Source organism: Balaenoptera ricei, chromosome 8 (assembly GCF_028023285.1).
Source record: "Balaenoptera ricei isolate mBalRic1 chromosome 8, mBalRic1.hap2, whole genome shotgun sequence".
NCBI lineage: Eukaryota > Metazoa > Chordata > Mammalia > Artiodactyla > Balaenopteridae > Balaenoptera > Balaenoptera ricei.
The window spans coordinates 4377135-4395525 of NC_082646.1; the positions used below are offsets into that span (position 1 = coordinate 4377135).

General features: G+C 48.2%; 1 long non-coding RNA gene across 1 annotated transcript in view; it reads left to right on the top strand.

Annotated features, from left to right (window-relative positions):
• Positions 1-1652: 1652 nt before the first annotated feature.
• The window catches only part of LOC132370283 (uncharacterized), a 97761-nt gene continuing 81022 nt past the window's right edge, over positions 1653-18391 (top strand). The window contains exons 1-2 of the long non-coding RNA XR_009504535.1: positions 1653-1805; positions 3823-3978. This is a non-coding gene — a long non-coding RNA (uncharacterized LOC132370283). The remainder of the gene's footprint in view (positions 1806-3822; positions 3979-18391) is intronic.

Genomic DNA, 18391 nt, shown 5'->3' on the forward strand with positions numbered 1-18391 from the left:
TGAACAATTACCAGGGTGGTGTGGTTAATCGCAGCAGCTTCACCATGGAAAAAGAAAAATAATACCCTTCCCATCTCATCCCAAGGAAAAGAAAGGAGACATCTACCGATTTGTAAGAGGATAATTTCCTAATTAACCCATGAAAGTGGTTATTTCTGGTGGGTCCTTAAATCAGGTTGAGAAGGGTGAAATCTGACCCTTTAGTGATGAAAAATGCTATTGTAGGATTAGGTTTTCACACAGTGTCTCCTACGGCTTAAGGAAGAAGTTGCTAATTTCCCCCATTAGCTGTGGAGGCAGCCGGTGTGGGCAGAGGAAGGTCCACAAGTGGAGAGGGCTGAGCTGGGGCACTTCAGGTTGGCCCCAAGGTGATTGTTTAATTACTTGGGAAAGCTTCCTCCTGAGCGTGAGGAAGCCCCAGCACATTATATGACTCATAGCATATTAACTTCTGAATGTTTTAGAAATGAAGCTTGCCTCAGTTTTCAGCTACCATTAAATTCCCCTCGAGGCATCTTGTGCAAAAAGGAGGGGTGTTCTGGCAGTGATTACCAAACCATAACCAATTCCGAGCCACACACGGGGCACTTCCAGAATGTTGCCTACTCCTCAGGAAAGAAACTAACATTTCTGGAGGACCCACCAGGTGTTCTGGAATTTTTTCTTCCACCATCTATGTCCTTGACTCTTCTCAGCAACCCTGTGAGAGTGCAACGGCTGCTATTTTAAAGCGGGGAAAGTGAAGCTCAGAGGCTAAATACCCCAGTGGAGGAGCTGTGCGCAGCCTCGCCCCATCGTACCATTAGCTTCCAGAAGGGGGAGGCCCCCGGGGCAGCGTTCTACTGGCAGAGCTCGGCTCCTTTGCTTTCCTGTCTGCCCCTCTCTGACTGCGGGGGGCTAACAGGCCGGAGACGGGGAAACAGAGAGGTCAAGGGGAGAAGGTGGCCGAGTGGGAGCAGGGAAGGAAACCTGGCACCCCCTGGATGTGGAGAAGGGCTGGGCTGGAGGGAGAGCCAGGGCTGGTACCGGGAAGAATAGCCAAGCAGGTGAAATGCGGCTTTGTTCTCACTCTCTGCAGTTCCAGAAGGCCCTCCCGCCACCCCCGGGATCCAGCCATTAACTCAACAACTATTTATTAAGCGCCTCCTAAGTACCGGGTACCGTAATGGGCACTGGGGATACAGTAGTGAACAAACGCGAATCGCCCCTCAAGGAGCCTACATTCTAGGGGTTTCTCTCCAGGGGCTTCAAGCCGTCTTGGGCCGCTTTGAATTCCCTAGTAGGGTGCCCTTCCCGGTCCGCTTTACACGTACGCGCGCGCACACGCACGGACACGCGCGCACACGCCCTGCCCCTGCCTCGCAACCCTCGCTCGTGCTCACGTGCACGCACGGCTACGCACATGCACCGACACGCACGGGCTCACACGTGCGCGCTCGCGCAGACACGCACACGCGGACGCACACGGCCTGTCGTGCCGCCCCCCCCCCCCCCCACACGCCGAGGGCGCAGCGCGGAGTTGCGGGCAGTGGACGCGCGCGTGCGCAGGAGCCGCGCATCCCGCGGCCGCCGCGGAGGGTCCCTTGCGCGGTGCGGACGCCGCCGCCGCCGCCGCCGCCGCCGCCGCCGCGCGCTCCCCGGCGCGGGAGGAAGGAGGCCGGCGCGGAGCCCCGGGAACCCGAGTCCCGGCGGTGCCCTCCGGCCGCATAGCCGGGCTCCGCGCTGCGGTCAGCGTCCTCGGACACCGCGGCCACGCTCCCTTCTCAGCGATTCCGTCTGGGCGGCCGGATGGGAGGAGAGGGCAGGTGCGCTGAGCCGCGGATCTGCGCGAGGCGCGGTGGGGAAACAACTATCGAGCGCTTTGGGAACAGCCTCGGCCCTGGGTCTGTGGTGGAAACTTGGACTCGGGGCCCTGAAGGCTGGCCGAGGGCACTTTCAGGGGGTGCGGGGCGGGTGCGTTAGCTGCTGCTTCCTTCCAGCGCGTCTCAGTCCGTGGTTTGTTTCCCACCCGAGCAGCCCCCGCGGCCCCTGCTCACAAACACACTCGTTTCTTCCTCGGGCGCCTCTCTGAGCTGCGCTCCGATGCCGCCGGGCGACTCCTGACCCCGCCACCTTTGTTTCCTCGGGCCAGTCAGCACTTGTGAGAAGTTCTCCTTAGGCCATTCCCACCTCCCTGTCCTCTCGAGGAGGAGAGAGGAGAGAGTGGCAAGGCAGTAGGAGGATTCCCTTCCCTGGCCGGGACCCCTGGCTCGGTTCAGAAAGCCCCGGCTCCGAAGGGCGCCGTCAAGTTGGAGGGTATCCGCTCTGTCCCCACGCGGTCAGGGGCGATCGTGCTTCCTGGGGGGTGGGCCTGAGGCAGGCTCCTCCTGCACCCCCTTGTGGATCAAGGTCAACAGCAGGAAACACACAGAGCCGGGTTCTCCGTCCTTGCGTGAGCGGGGGGGACACCGCCTGAGAGTTGGGGGGAGAACTGCCCTCATTACCTGTCTCTTAGCACTTACCCCTGGGAATCACCACCTTTTACTTCTCACCCTTACTGATAGACATGTATTACCATCCCCATTTTACAGGGGAGGAGAGCGACTCTGCCAGGGGTCAAGTGACTTGCTAAATTTCGCCTGTAGCTAATGTGGGGGGGCAAAAATAGGACAAACCAGACCACCTTCAACTAGTTTTATTACCAATAGGAATTCATTTTCCTGGTTCTTGCAAAGCAGTGACAGGTTTGGCAGTTAGGCTGCACTCCTGCTGCAGACATGCCTGGTTCACCTCTGTCCTATAAACAGCCCTTCTGCCTCCTAGATTTCTCTCAGTTTTCCCAACTTGGAATGCCACTCTCCCTTACACCAATGCGACTCCTACACATCCAGCAGGGCCCAGCTGACAAACCTCTTCCTGCACGAGGCTTTCCCCTCCCTCGCTAGCCTTCACCCATCTCCCTTTACTCCGTGGTCCAGTGTTTATATTCTGGGCCATAAAGTCTAACCCTTCATTATGTCACTGCTTTTTATGATTCTCTCATTGTTTCATTTTCTTCCGTCTTATTCCATCAGTCAGGTGATCTTCATAAGGGCAGGGCCCATGGCATAGGCACTTCCTTTACGTACCCCGTGGTTTCTATCACGGTGCTGGGCACAAAGTCGCACTCAGTGACTCTTGTTTGGCTAATTGAACAGACACACTCTAAACCTGGCCAAATGTGGGCCCAGGAGCTTTTGCTACGAGCCCTTGAGGAGTGGTATTAGTGGGCTTTCAGCCATTAATCCGCTAGCAGCAACTCCCCCTCACTGGGTGGCTTGCCTGCCTGGATTACCTGAGAGGGAGAGACAGAGCTTAACTGTATAGAGAATACACACTAAGGCATCCAAGGACTGCTTAGACCAGGTGCTGCTTCTTTAACGTTGCCCATGGTATGCGGTGATGGAGGATACCTAAATGAAATGCAAACAGTTAGATACATAATGTGAAAGATCTGGTCTAAATTGAAATAGAACAAACAAACAAAACCAGAAGGTGAATGACTGCTTTTTTGGAGGAGTGGTTCCATGTTTCATGAGGAGGGTTTTGAAACTGTTCAAATACATGTCTGAGGCCAGGTCTTTTCCCCTCTCACCCTCTCAGTGTGTACGCGTGCTCATCCTTGCAGGTTATAACATGTTTTCACATACGTCATCTCATGTATTCCTCACAAAACTTTGAGAGAGACTAACAGTAACAACAACGTTTATAAAATACCTGTAATTATTTAATAACTACTATGTACTAGGCACCATTCTAAGGACTTAATGTATATTCAGTCATCTGTTCCTTGCCATTTTACAGATGCAGAAACTGAGGCACTGAGAGTGCCAGCAGTGGTTGGTGATGGGAATGTCCCCAAGGCAGAGGTGACTCAAGATTCTTTCATGATGAGAGCTCCATTGAAAGAAAGAAGATGCACTGAGTAAGGAAACCAACATTGAACACCTGCTCTGCCAGGTAAGACTGCTAGGAGCTTTGTGGGCACGTTCTCCCCGAATCTTCACGGTTACCTGTAAGGTTATTGTGTTTGCGTTGTGACCTTCCCCCACATTTGAAGAACCTTGGCTTCCCAAGGTCAGCTGGCTAGCGTGTGAGCCAGGTCTGGACTCACGCGCCTATGCTTTCCAGCACCGTGCTGAGTGCCCGGGGTGGCTCAGCCTTCTCTGGCTCTTTGTTTCTCCTTGAGGGGGGGGGGGCAATGTTTATTTCGCTGGCTGGGCTGGTGAGATCCTTATCACCCTTAAAAAGCGTGTATTAAATCTCTAATTGTACATGGCACTGAGCAAGGCACTGAACTATTTTGTATACAAAAATAATTGAGTAAAGTACATAGACAGGGGCTCTGCCCTCTGGGAACAAAGGATCCCCAGCGCGTGAAGGTGGCAGGATGGCCCAAAGAGCCACGGTCCTAGAGTGCACCCTCCTTGGCAAAGGTGTGTCCTGGCTGACAGGGGGAAGTGGCACCAGGGGTGTGGGAGAGTTTTCCAAATCCATCCCCACTTCTGGGAAGGGCCTCTGAGCGGTTAGGACTTTGGGGGCAGGTAGAGGTGGGTTTGAAGCCTTCTTAGTAACTGTGTAAGCTTGGACCAGTTCCGAACCCTCTCCAAGCTTCATTTCTAACCTATGGAATTGGACTGAACAGGTATCGTTCTGTTAAATGAGATGATATACTTAATGCACTTAGCACAATGCCCGATATACAGTATGCACTTAATCATCGGTAGCTATTGTCATGGCTGTTGGGTAGGTAGCTTGTTCTCAGATTGGATTTTAAGGATGAAGGAAAGGTTCGTGGTCAGGAAAGGGGGACTTCTGACTGCACAGCAGGGTGCCCCTTCGCTGCCCCAGGGCTCGGTGGCTGTCACAGGCATCACGGCCCTGTGTTTCCTACCCCCTCCTTCTCCTGAGACGGCCAGGGGGCTTGGCCTTTCTGGAGCGGCCCCTCAAATGTCTGTCTCATATTAAATGGTTGGTCTTGAGTTCTTTATTCTGGAGAGACACGAGGCTTTCCAGGGGCAAAAGACACGAAGGAGAAGGGAGATGCATTTTTTGAATAGGAATTCAACAAATGCTGACCGCCTCTGATATCTGGGGCCCCAGTCTCCCCAGACCCACAGGGGGGGCTGCTGCCCTGGCAGTACTTGCTGAGGAGTTTAGGGACAGAGCCGTAAACCACATCTGGGTGCCGAGGGGCTGCCATGGCAGATGGGCCACTCCGTGATGTTCTTTGCAGCCTTCGAGAGTCCCCAGAATGCACACCCTTTGCTCACCCGGAGCTGGGCAGGGAGTGACCAGGGGCACACGCCGCAGAAAATCCCTTTTGTTTCTTCTTAGCAGAGCCCCTGTACAGCACTGGCTTCCTGCTTAATGGCCTGTTCTGGGTGGGGAGGCGGGGGAAATGTGCAGAACTAAGGGAGAAAAAGATTAAACTCACAATAAAACCAAACCCAAGCATCACCGCCGTCCTGTCTCCTCCTCCGCAGCCCTGACCCTACTCTGGGAGCTGTCTCCCCGCCAGTTCCCCTCCCAGGCAAATAACATTTATTCCAGGAGGCCCTGACACACCGGGCCTGAGCAAGACAATGCTTGATTGTTCTTCCTTCCCCCTGCGGCAAAAGATGGGCTGGAGGAGAGCGCCGCGGAGAGGGAAAGGAGCAGCCCCGCTGCTCTCCCGCGGGACCGGCTCCGGGAGCTGTCAGAACAGGCCTAGATCAGGGCGGGGGAGGGGCGGCGGGCCGGGGATCACTGCCGCTGCTCCCGACCTGCTCGCAAAGTTTCACTCTTTTCCCCCAGTTCCTGGCAGCTGTGGCCACTTAAACGGCTTTTGCTGCCATTAAACAGGAGAGTCATTAAGTCACGGAGCTTAATGAGGCTTTCAAGGGTCCAGTAGTCATCCCTCGGTGAAAAGTGCCAATTCATCGCTTGGGAGTTAACAAACCTGGAGGTTGTGACTAAGTCAGAGGTGAGCAGCTCCAGCGCCCAGATTGACGGCTCACCCCAGCGTGACCCGGCGCTGAAAACCAGGCTTGTGTGCAGTCAGAAGGTGGGAGGTGGGCGACCACTCGCAGAGAGTTGGATTGCTGGTTTCCCCAGCTTCTCAGCTGGTGTTTGGGCCTGAAAGATCCAGAAAGCTCTCCCGTCATTACTGGTATTTATCAATCAGGGGCTTGTTGAAGCCTGAGACGGTGTGTTGTCCCAAAGTGTATCTCTCCTGAATCAGGCCGTTGGCATCAGGGACGTTAGTTCTGCTGCCCGCCCCCTTGACGTTAGGGATTTTGTCTGTTGCGCCTTTGAACGGTGCCTGGTACTACGCTTGTAGAATATGTGTAGGAAGGAAGGAGGGCAAATGGGAACCCCAGGGCCCACCTCGTCTACCCTCCATCGGGTGGGAGCCCACTTGTCACTCAGCAGTGTCTGGAAGCGACTGCCCACAGGAACAAGGTGAGGACGGATCTGGCGTGGGGGTGGAGCCCTCCGCAGCGTGTTCAAGCTTTCCTTTATTCAGACTCACTAAATGCTCATAGTCAGGTGAGGTGGGGAGGGGAGGTGTTCCTGTCCCCATTTTGCAGATGAGGAAACTGAGGTTCAGAAAGGTAAGTGACATCTAAGCAAGTGACCCCACGACATCTGATTCCTGGTCTAGTGCTCCACGGGCTCTCTCTCTCATAGGTGGCACAGGTGACCGTTGGGCTCAAGGACTTAGCTCCTAACCTGGCCTTTGTCCCGCGGCCGGCGCCCCTTCTTCACCTGTCAGGACCCGGCCAGACTGCCCCTCTCACTCAGAGGCCAGGCACTGGACGGGAATCAGAAAAAAGAGGAAAATGGCCCAAGAGCCTGCCTCCTGGCCTGTTTTCCTGAGGCTAGAAGGCTGTCAGGAGAAGGGTGGAGAGGTCTGGGGCCGAGGCCGTTCTCAGCAAGGGGGCGTTTTCCTTCCTTCAGCCCTCTTGTCCGCGTGTCACTCTCTGCTGTCGCGGGGCTGAACGGGAGGATGGGCAGCAGCTGCGCAGAAGCACGAGCGCGCAGGCTGGGGGAGCTGCAGGGGACGTTTGCCGCCGCGGGCAGGTGGCGGGGGTCTAAAGGACGAGTGGCGGCTCCCGGGACTACCTGGTTCCCTGTGACTGCATGGGGGGGACGTGCGGCCTCGCCGCCGCCCCCAGCATGGCCAGCCTTCTAGAAACACTGCTCCTTACGGGAATTGGGCTTGGCTCTGTGATCCGGGACTAGGGAGGTTAGACCCTGTCTGGGAAAGCTGGATAACTGACAGTCTGGCTTATCCCGTGTGGGATTACTCAGCCTGCAAAAGGCCTGTTTATTTGTTAAGGGAGGGGCAGATCCATAACCCATCTGTGGACACCTGGATGGCAGAGGAGAGAGAGCTGCACCTCTTTGCCCGCCCAGCACCCCGTGGTGGCTCTCCCTGCCAAGCTGCTGTGGTTGCTGGGAAGAACACCTGGTGGGGGAGTGATGGGAGAGCCTCCCGCTGGCAGCTGCCGCCTCTGCCCAGAGCCATGATCGTGGAAGGCCCAGGCAGGAAGCCTGAGAACACTGTCCCAGACACGTCTCCCTTAGCGCCCTGCCCGGGAGTGGGCCTGGCCACATTGGTGAGAGCAGGTTCACCAGCTCCCAGAAGCTGGCTGTCCAAGAACCGCTCTGAGATTTCCCAGCCTTTCTTCCCATGACTGTGCTAATTTTGGCTCCAAGACCAAATGAGTGGAAGATTCAGGGGGTTTTGAGTCCTAGGTTACAGGTCCGAGCAGGGCACACGACCCCTTCGCTCCTGGTTTCTCCACACCATGTCTGTTCCGATGGCAGGAAAGCAGAGGGGAGAAGCTGGCTGACGTTTACCTTGTTTCAAGGTGCCATCAGAGAACAGGTAATTATTGTAAGAATGTCTGGCATTGGAAAGAGCACGAGGTCGATGCTGAAGATGCACAGGCCCCCGTCCTCGCTCTGGCCTGAGTCAGCTGTGTGACCTTGGGCAGCGAGTTAGTCTTTCTGAATCTATTTCCTCACCAGAAAACAAAAGAAATCCGATTGACGTCTCCCAGGGCCCCTTCCAACTCCAGCATTTTATGATTAGACAGCTACTAACCTACTTGCCCTACTAGCTACCACTAAATGTCGTTCATTTACAAAGAAATGCCACTGACGCCCCCTGGGGGGGACATGTGCTCTGAGTTGTTCTTCCTGCTCTGCTGATGGATCTGCAGCGCCCCACACCTGCCTGCCTGTCTCCTTTGTCTGCCTCAGTTCCCACGCAGGAAGGCTGGCACCATGGCCTCTGCTGTCCTCTGCGTCTCTGGGAGTGCGCCATCCAATAGCCACGCTAGCCTGGGAGGTCTGGGTCTCAGTTCCTCAGGAACTGACTTGGCTTCTCTGAGCCTCATCCACCTAATGGGACAGAGAACCCTCCCTGGGAAAGCACTTCGGGGTGCTTCAGTGGGAGAAGCAAGAGAAGTGTGAAGCGGCCTCATTGTGGAGGCTGAGGATCTAAATCCCAGAGCCTGTGGGAGCCGGTGGACCGCTACTGATGGGCCGCACGTGCAGTGGGACTTAGCTTCCCAGTTTGCGTGGAACTAAGGCCTCCTGGCAGGCGCTTTGTGGCCTGCCCACATGCACTGTGAACTGGGATCAAGACGCCCTCTTTTTGTATTAGTTCTGGGCCTGGTTTTGAAGCATCTTGCTAGGACCGTGGATGGTTCTGCAGTGCATGTCAGTGAGCGCTTTACAGCCTCTCTCATCAGGCCTTGTGGAGCTCTGCTTCCTTCGACCGACTCGGTGTGGGTGCCAGGCTGAGGCTGCTGAGTCGCACGGGCAACAGACAGGGCTCTCCTGGACCCACCTTTCCAGGGTAATGAACTCACGGGATCAATCTGAGAGCTCCTCTCTCCTCTTCGACCTCCGCCTCCTACCTTACCCGCCACCCCCAGCTTCTGGTCCTCAGGTGGGACCTGTTAAGCCGGGCAGCAATTAGCCAACTCAGACTTCAAGACTCTCCCTAGAACAAGTCGAGCAACGGCTTGATAACCCCGGGATGAAGGGGTCCCGCTTTGCAAGAGATCCTTGAAAGGACATGAATATTAATGGGGAGGGTCCTTCAGAGTCATTTAGAACTACTTGTAAGTTACTGAATCTGCCGAGTTCTCTCAGGCCTCGAGTGGTGTCCAGTTGCCACTTCCTCTGCCCAGAATCCTCTTCCGTTGTCACCTGCCTGGTTAATTCTTACCTGCTCTTCAAGATTCACTCCCTCCACGGACTTCCCTGGTGGCGCAGTGGTTAAGAGTCTGCCTGCCAATGCAGGGGACAGGGATTCGAGCCCTGGTCCGGGAAGATCCCACATGCCACGGAGCAACTAAGCCCGTGCGCCGCAACTACTGAGCCTGCGCTCTAGAGCCCGCGAGCCACAACTACTGAGCCTGTGTGCCACAACTACTGAAGCCCACGCACCTAGAGCCCGTGCTCCGCAACAAGAGAAGCCACCACAATGAGGAGCCTGTGCACTGCAATGAAGAGTAGCCCCCGCTCGCCGCAACTAGAGAAAGCCCACGCGCAGCAACGAAGACCCAACGCAGCCAAAATTAAAAAAAAAAAAAAATTTAAAATAAAAGATAGTCATGGCTTCAACTGGGGCAGCAGCTATGAGATGCAGGGGGATGCTTAGAATCAGGAAATATGTTTATGGTAGAGCCAATGGGATTTCCTAAGACATGTGGGAGAAATGGAATTGTCGAGGATGGCACTAAGGTATTTGGCTAGAACAATCAAGAGAATGGAGTTGCATCAGCTGAGTTAAGATGATTATCAATGAAGTAGATTTGGCGGGTAGGGAGAATCAGAAGTTCAGTTTGGGACAAGTAAGGTTTGAAATGCCTATTCGATATCCAAATGGAGATGTAGAGTGGGCAGAAGGTGAGTCAGTCCGGCATTCAGGGAGTGGTCAGACTTGTAGATGTGAATGTGGGGCTGTTGATACTTAGACTGTATTTGAACAGGAAGGACTGGGTAAGATCGCCTAGAGAACAAAAGCATTCCAAGGACTGAAACTTGGGGGTCTCCAGCTTCTAGGGGTTGAAGGAATTAGGAAGATGCTGAGGAGACTGAAAAAAGGAAGTGAGACTGATATTCTGGAAGTGAAGTGTTTTCTTGGAGGAGAGGGTGATTGACTATCAGGTATAACTGGGAGGTCAAGGACAGGGTTGACCATTGCATCTGACAGCTCAGAGGTCACTGGTGACACGTTCAGAGCAGTTTCAGTGGTTTGAGAGAGAACTGGAGAAAAGAAAGTTCATAAGAACAACTCTTGAAGAATTTTGCTGGAAAGGTGATCTGAGAGATAGGTCACTAGATGGAGGAAAATGTGGGTCAAGGTGGTTTTTTAAAAATTGCATTAACTTATTAATTAGTTAAGGAACTATGGGTCCATTGACATGGATTTTTGAGAGCTTAGCCTAGAGCCAGGAGAGGAGATTGGGAAAAGGTTGTTTTCATCTTTTCCGCATTAGCCCCTGTCATCCCAGTTCTGCCTTCTCTCTTTCACTAAATGGTGAGGGTTGTATTCATTTTTGTATCAACATCTTGTGCAGATTTCTAGTCTCTCTGATATTTAGCAGACCAAGGAGACCACCTGCCGTTTTATATTGGATGCCTATCTACCATGCCATGTCATCTCTTTTCTAGAAGACTGACATTTGGCTCTGTAAATCATTGGATGCATTGATAATGCCTGATTCATGTATTATAATGTAATTTGGTAATTATATGGTGAAATGATATATCATTTCCAGGGGTGGCATAATATGGTTCATAATCTTTCACAATAATCAGTTAATAAGTATGTTGCATCAAGGAACTATTTAAATAGTCTTTAAGTGTCAGATTCTTGACCTTTCTACACAGTGACTAACATTCTTCTAAGTATGATAGAGCATGCACCAGAAGACATGACTCCTCTATGCCTGACACTGTATATAAATTAGTGAGAACCCATACAAATGTCTGATCATGTATTACAAACTTGAGATGAATTCTAGAAGAATATAATAGTAACCCACAGCACCAATACCATAAATAATAACATTAACATGGAAATGATTGACTCATGTTGGAGTTGACTGGGGATGATTCTTTTTTTTCTCATGGCAAGGCACATGGTTTCCCTTATTTTCTCTTTTTTAACATCTTTATTGGAGTATAATTGCTTTACAGTGGTGTGTTAGTTTCTGCTGTATAACAAAGTGAATCAGCTATACATATACATATATCCCCATATCTCCTCCCTCTTGTGTCCTATCTCCTCCCTCTTGCATCTATCCCTTTTTAATAACAACACACAAATAGGCCTCACTTTCCCCCTTACTTCTTGGTAGTGTAGTAAAAAAAATAATGAGCTTTGGGGTCAGTCAGATCTACATTAAAATCCTTACTTTGCTGTTTATTAACCGTGAGACTGTGAACAGGTTACTTCTGTGAGCTTTAGTTTCCTTATCTATAAAATGGGAATGGTGATACCTACCTCACATGGTTATTGTGAAGTTCAGCTTAAATGTGAGTGTCAATGTAAATTGCCTAGTGTGATATCTGGTGTAGAACAGACAATGATAGCAATTAGTGTACTTAGCAGTACTCGCAGTGGCTGTAGGGGTGGCTTGGTGCTGGTAGTGATGGGTGCAGACGCCTCCCTGGCGTGGAAGGCTTCTCTCCATGCTCTAAATCCTATCAGCAGATGGAAACGGGTTTATCCATCATCCACGGCATTAGTCCCTATCGGCTTTCATGCATTCATGTAATAATCTTTTATTGAGAACCTTGTAAGTTCCACACAACAAAATCCGTGCCCTCTTGGGGCTTATGTATCAATACTAGTGAGTTTTGGAAAAAAAGCTCTGGGTCACCCCAGATTTAATATAATTCTTTCATAGTCTCCATCTTTATTGCTTTAAATTACCACCCAGCCTCTGGCCAAACCTGCTCCAGGTGAGAATAAACTGAGGCAACTTGAGCCCTTCATATACACACACCAGCCACTAGTGACTTTTCTCTTATTGTCGGGAACTAGCTAGCTTAGAGTTTGATTCCTTCCAAGACTATTTTATTTTTTCTCTGAGCGGGAGGAATGTTCCTCTGATTAAGTCAGGTATGAAGTCAGGTCTCTCTTCCCTGTAGTTGGGATTTGGGGCAGACTGAGAATCACCGTGCCATGTTGGGCTGAAATTGTCACATGACTCAGTGCCTTACTGTCCACTTGTACAGGGAAAAAGAAAAAGGCATCCTGGGTGCTCAGCAAAGAGGAAAAAGCTAGAAGCCTCTGTGGTAGATAGTAGGAAGGAGGCCAGGCCCGAGGACAGACACAGAAAGGTGGACCCTTAGAGCCTGGGCTCCTTTTGAAGTCCCCGCGCTCCTAGAAACAGATCATGAAACTATTTAATAAAAAGTTAACTGTATAGTTGCAGGTAATCACAGCCAGGTGTTTCTTTCTTCAGGTCTCAGACCTGAGTGCGTGTCCCCTGGCTGTCAGTGTGCACGGTGACAAGATGGTGGGAACTGGTTTGACACCAACATGAACCCTTCACCGAAAACTCAACTCAACCCCAGGGATTTCTGAGCTGTCCAAGAAAGTTTGATGACCTTCCTTGCTTAATCAGGCCCTGTTAAGCTCCCTTGAGGCTAAGTAAGGAAGAAGGGGCCTTGAATTCTTTTTTTTTTAACATCTTTATTGGAGGATAATTGCTTTACAATGTTGTGTTAGTTTCTGCTGTATAACAAAGTGAATCAGCTGTACGAATACATATATCCCCATATCCCCTCCCTCTTGCGTCTCCCTCCCACCCTCCCTATCCCACCCCTCTAGGGGGTCACAAAGCACTGAGCTGATCTCCCTGTGCTATGCAGCTGCTGCCCACTAGCTATCGGTGTTATATTTGGTAGTGTATATATGTCCATGCCACTCTCTCACTTTGTCCCAGCTTACCCTTGCCCCTCCCTGTGTCCTCAGGTCCATTCTCTACGTCTGTGTCTTTATTCCTGTCCTGCCCCTAGGTTCATCAGAACCAATTTTTTTTTTAAAGGAGGAAACTTTTTTTTTAATTAATTTAATTAATTTAATTTATTTGATTTTTGGCTGCATTGAGTCTTTGTTGCTGCGCGCAGGCTTTTCTCTAGTTGTGGTGAGCAGAGGTGATTCTTCATTGCGGTGCGCGGGCTTCTCATTGCGGTGGCTTCTCTTGTTGCGGAGCACGAGCGCTAGGCACGCGGGCTTCAGTAGTTGTGTCACACGGGCTCAGTAGTTGTGGCGCATGGGCTTAGTTGCTCCGCGGCATGTGGGATCTTTCCGGACCAGGGCTCGAACCCGTGTCCCCTGCATTGGCAGGCAGATTCTTAGCCACTGAGCCACCAAGGAAGCCCCCATTTTTTTTTTTTAGATTCCATATATATGTGTTAGCATATGGTATTTGTTTTTCTCTTTCTGACTTCACTCTGTATGAAAGACTCTAGGTCCATCCACCTCACTACAGATAACTCAATTTCATTTCTTTTTATGGCTGAATAATATTCCATTGTATATATGTGCCACATCTTCTTTATCCATTCATATGTTGATGGACACTTAGGTTGCTTCCATGTCTTGGCTATTGTAAATAGTGCTGCAATGAACATTGTGGTACATGACTCTTTTTGAATTATGGTTTTCTCAGGGTATATGCCAGCTTTTGCACAGCAAGGGAAACCATAAACAAGATGAAAAGACAACCCTCAGAATGGGAGAAAATATTTGCAAACAAAGCAACTGACAAAGGATTAGTCTCCAAAATATATAAGCAGCTCATGCAACTCAATATCAAAAAAAGAAACAACCCAATCCAAAAATGGGCAGAAGACCTAAATAGACGTTTCTCCAAAGAAGATATACAGATTGCCAACAAACACATGAAAGGATGCTCAACATCATTAATCATTAGAGAAATGCAAAGCAAAACTACAATGATGCATCACCTCACACCAGTCAGAATGGGCATCATCAAAAAATCTACAAACAAATACTGGAGAGGGTGTGGAGAAAAGGGAACCCTCTTTCACTGTTGGTGGGAATGTAAATTGATACAGCCACTATGGAGAACAGTATGGAGGTTCCTTAAAAATCTAAAAAAAGGGGCCATGAATTTTGTGTCTTTCTGTGGGAAGGTAAATTTCCAAAAGCAACAGCCCTTCCTCCAAATAAATATGTAATCAAAGTAAGTACAGTGTTATCTGCTTTGTAAAACTAGTGTCAAAATGCCCTCCTGACTGCCTTCTTCCAACTAAAACACTGACCCTCCTTTGTAGAAATTCTGGAATCTCCATGGCCTAGCAGAGTAACAATATTCACAGTAGTTTAATATATGTGTTAAGTCAAATTAGGTTTCACCGGTCCCCCCTCCTCATTTCCTTGTTATCTGTCATTTACTTCCAATATGCAGTGGTTGCTGCTGGACACTAGAGAAAATCTGTCCCAATGCCCATAAAATACCAGCTCCTGTTTCTCTGACTTGGTACCCACAGGGACGTCAGAACAGGAAGGTTCATCCTTAACACCAGTAATTAAGGACTTAGCGAGCTCTCTGTTTTACCACCCCTTAAGTCAGCAGTCTCCTACTCATTCATTGGCACGTGTTCTCCTGAGTGATAATTTTCACTCTTCCCACAGGTAAGTTTTTCTAGGAAAAAGTTCGACATTGGATATCACTTTAGTCAGATAAAGAATACCTCAAGCCCTTAACCCTACTCCATCCCAGTGAAAACTGCAAGTTAGCTTCTCCAGAACAGAAAAAGTCATTGTATTATAATGATGCTGATTACACTCCCTTCCACCCCCGAAGAATAGCATTTCATCGTATATAGAGGCATTGTCAGGTAGTGGTTCAGATCCTGGACTCCAGAGACAGACATGGGTACGGATCCCTGCTTTGAACCAGTAACTACCCATGTGACCAAGTAGCTTGGCTTCTGTACACCTCCCTCACAGGGTGTTGTTACACTTGTGTGAATAAGACAACATATTGCAGTGTTTTGATGCTAGATAGTGCTCAGTTGTTTAAAAGAAAACTATGTTGATGGTCCTGATTACAACTGATATTAATATGAGCAGCCAACAGGGATTCACACAGCTCCACTGTAAGAATTTCTGGAAAAGAGGAAAAAAATTGGTTCCCATCACAAAAGACCACACATTATATGATTGCCTTTACCTGTTATATGAAATGTCCAGAACAGACAAATCCATAGAGACAGAAAGTAGATTAGTGGTTGCCTAGGGCTGGGTAGCGGGGTATGGGGGGACATGGGGGGATCACTGCTAATGGGTACAGGGTTTCTTTTTGGAGTGGTGAAAAGGTTCTTAGATTGATTGTGGTGATGGTTACACAACTCTGAATACACTAAAAACCACTGAATTGTAGACTTCAAATGGGTGAATTGTATGGGATGTGAGTTATGTCTCAATAAAGCTATTATAAAAAGTATATTAGCTCCCATTTATTACTCAGTTAATCTTTATAATAGCTCATGGTTTTATACAACAGTCAAGAAGGCTGAGATTAAGATGTATTAAAGCAACTTAATCTGGCCCATACAAGTAGCGTGTAATGTACCCAGGATTTCCTATTGATTGATTGACTGGATCTTAGTTTCACAGAATTGGATTAATCATAATCTTTGGTTCATGACACATTAGCCCCTTTGGTCCACTGAAGGCCATCTTTTATTTTGCTTTATTTTATGCATGTATGCCTGCTGAATAATATAATAAATAACATCTGACCGCCCCCTGCCCAAAGCAAGGCTAGAATATCACCAATAATGTATAGTTGCCTTTGTGTTGTCTTCTTTCCCATCCCTGTCTCCTCCCAGAGATAAGCACTACCATGAATGCTGTGTTTACCATTCCCCTGCCTCTTTTTTTTTTAATTTTTAAAAAAATTTATTTTATTTTTAATTTATTTTACTTTTGGCTGCATTGGGTCTTTGTTGCTGCGTGTGGGCTTTTCTTTAGTTGCGGCGAGCGGGGGCTGCTCTTCGTTGCAGTGCGCCGGCTTTTCATTGCGGTGGCTTCTCTTGTTGCAGAGCACGGGCTCTAGGCGTGCGGGCTTCAGTAGTTGTGTCACGCGGGCTCAGTAGTTGTGGCTTGTGGGCTCTAGAGCGCAAGCTCAGTAGTTGTGGCACATGGGCTTAGTTGCTCCGCAGCATGTGGGATCTTCCTGGACCAGGGCTCGAACCCATTTCCACTGCATTGGCAGGCGGATTCTTAACCACTGCGCCACCAAGGAAGCCCTCCCCTGCCTCTTTTAGAAAGTGTTTTTTTTTTTTTTTAAATGGCAATAAGTGCCTAAATGGCATATTATTTAGCTTAGCTTAGGTTTAGTTTTAATTTTGCATGGTTTTTGAACTTTATAAAAAGTCTATCAGGTTGTTCAACATAGATTCATCCATGTGGAAGAATGCCTCAGTGGCTCTTTTGTTTTCATGCCATAGAATATCACATTTTATGAATATACTATGATTTATTTATGCATTCTTCTTTCAGTGGGTATTGAGATTGTTTCCAGTGTTTTGCTATCTTGATAAGTTCAGCCGTGATTATTTTTTGTATATGTGTCTCCTTATACACGTGCTAAGTTTTCTCTTGGGTATATCCTTACAGAAATTAGGTGAATACCTAGTAGATTTGCTGGGTGTGCAGGCATTCAACCTTACAAGATAATGTTACATGGTTTTTCAGTTTCCACCAGCAATGTGTATGAGACCCTGTCAATATCCAACACTTGGTATTGTCAGACTTCTTAGATTTGTCAACCAAATGGATGTAAACCAGCATTTCATGGGGACGAAATGTTATCTGCCTCTTCCTGATTATTGGTGATGTGAACATCTCTTTATAGGTTTATTGATCATGTGTGTTTATTTACAAAATAAATATGAAATGCAACTTTTATTTAAAACTTGAAGCCAACCCAAAATGTTGCTTCATTTTATTTCACTAACTCCTCCATGTCCACAGGCTAAATTGACTGGTTCCCTGTGTGTTTCTTGTTCTATGAAATGCTTCTTTATGATTTTATGCTGAGTTGAGGTTTTTCTTATTTGTAGGAGTACTTTATATACTTTTGAAACTAATCTTTTTTGGCTGTATATATTTCCAATATTTTCTTCAAGTTTGTATCTTGTATTTTTGCTTTCATTGGAGACTCTTTTGACAAATGAATTTTTTGTTACAATATTTATGTATCTTTTCTTGTATAATTAGCAATGTTTGTGTCTTGACTAAGAAATCTTATCCTATCCTATTCCAAGGTCATTAAGGTATTCGCTGTGTAGTTCTTCTGAAAGTTTTGAAATTTTGCCTTGACATTTGTTTTCTTAATCTATTTGGTATTGATTTTTGATGGTGTGAGGTAGAGTTCGTTTTCAATTATTTCCATGTAAAAAGCCACCTTTTTTCAATGAAGGGGATTACACCTATCCAACTTGAAAGCCCGTGCTCTTAATCATTCTGCTGTTCCAAGGAGATAATGGTGTGGCATTAGACTGTTTGATAAACAAGGGCTAGGCACTTGGGAGAAAAGTGAAATAAGGCACAGTTTCTACCCTCAGTCTGTTGCTCAATATCAGGGGCTGAGGGCTAGATTTGGTCCTTCTTTTCAAATGATTTCTTCCCACTCTAAGTTTCATGATAACATATTCCAGGTCATCTTTTGGCACTGGCAGTTCCACAGAGGGGTTCCTATGGGAAGCTCTGGGTTCCACTTTTTAAAAACTAAATTTAGTGTTTTTTTAATTGAAGTATAGTTGGTATACGCTATCATATGAGTTACAGGTGTACAACATAGTGATTCACATTTTTTAAAGGTTATACTCCATTTATAGTTATTACAAAACATCAGTTATATTCTCCATGTTGTACAATATATCCTTGTAGCTTATTTTATACCTAATAGTTTGTACCTCTTAATTCCCTACCCCCAGGTTGCCTCCCCTTTCCTCTCTCCACTGGTAACCACTAGTTTGTTCTCTATATTTGTGAGTTTGCTTCTTTTTTGTTATATTCACTAGCTTGTTGTATTTTTTAGATTCCACATATAAGTGGTATCATACAGTATTTGTCTTTCTCTGACTTACTTCACTTAGCATAATGCCCTCAAGTCCATCCATGTTGCTGCAAATGCCAAAATTTCATTCTTTTTTTTATGGCTGAGTAGTATTCCCATTGTGTGTGTGTGTGTGTGTGTGTGTGTGTGTGTGTGGACTCAAGGGAATACCTATCAAAATACCAATGGCATTTTTCACAGAACTAGAACAAATAATTTTAAAATTTGTATGGAAACACAAAAGACCCTGAATA